Genomic DNA, 392 nt, shown 5'->3' with positions numbered 1-392 from the left:
CTGATGTCAAAGGTTCAATGCCCTTATTGGGCAAGTAAAATCTAAAGGTCTTCAGAAAATGAACACTTCAAAATAAAAAATGGTTCTGAAATAAAATCCACACATCAAAACTAAAAACTGCTGGTCAATAAAATCAACACATCAAAAATTATTGAAAAAAACTTATTATACATTTTGATTTTGAATAATATTATGCATATAGATTTTTTAGAACAAGAGCACTTTTCTTAATATTTCATTAAGATCATGTAATTTTTCCTTATATCCATGGAAATTCAACAGTATGTATGGCCTGTTAGCTCAGCTGGTCAGAGCGTGGTGCTAATAAAGCCAAGGTTATGGGTTCAATCCCCATACTGGCTAATTCAAATCTAAAGTCTTAATAAAATCAA

General features: G+C 30.1%; 1 non-coding gene across 1 annotated transcript; it reads left to right on the top strand.

The window, feature by feature from the left end:
• Positions 1–289: 289 nt before the first annotated feature.
• On the top strand, positions 290–363 carry trnai-aau (transfer RNA isoleucine (anticodon AAU)). Its single transcript has one exon. It is a non-coding gene; the product is annotated as a tRNA-Ile (tRNA).
• Positions 364–392: the final 29 nt, after the last annotated feature.

Source organism: Poecilia latipinna, unplaced genomic scaffold (genome assembly GCF_001443285.1).
Source record: "Poecilia latipinna isolate Pla-1442-1.1 unplaced genomic scaffold, P_latipinna-1.0 Scaffold14254, whole genome shotgun sequence".
Lineage (NCBI taxonomy): Eukaryota > Metazoa > Chordata > Actinopteri > Cyprinodontiformes > Poeciliidae > Poecilia > Poecilia latipinna.
The sequence above is the reverse complement of the archived record's forward strand: the minus strand, read 5'-3'. Positions and strand labels throughout refer to the sequence as shown.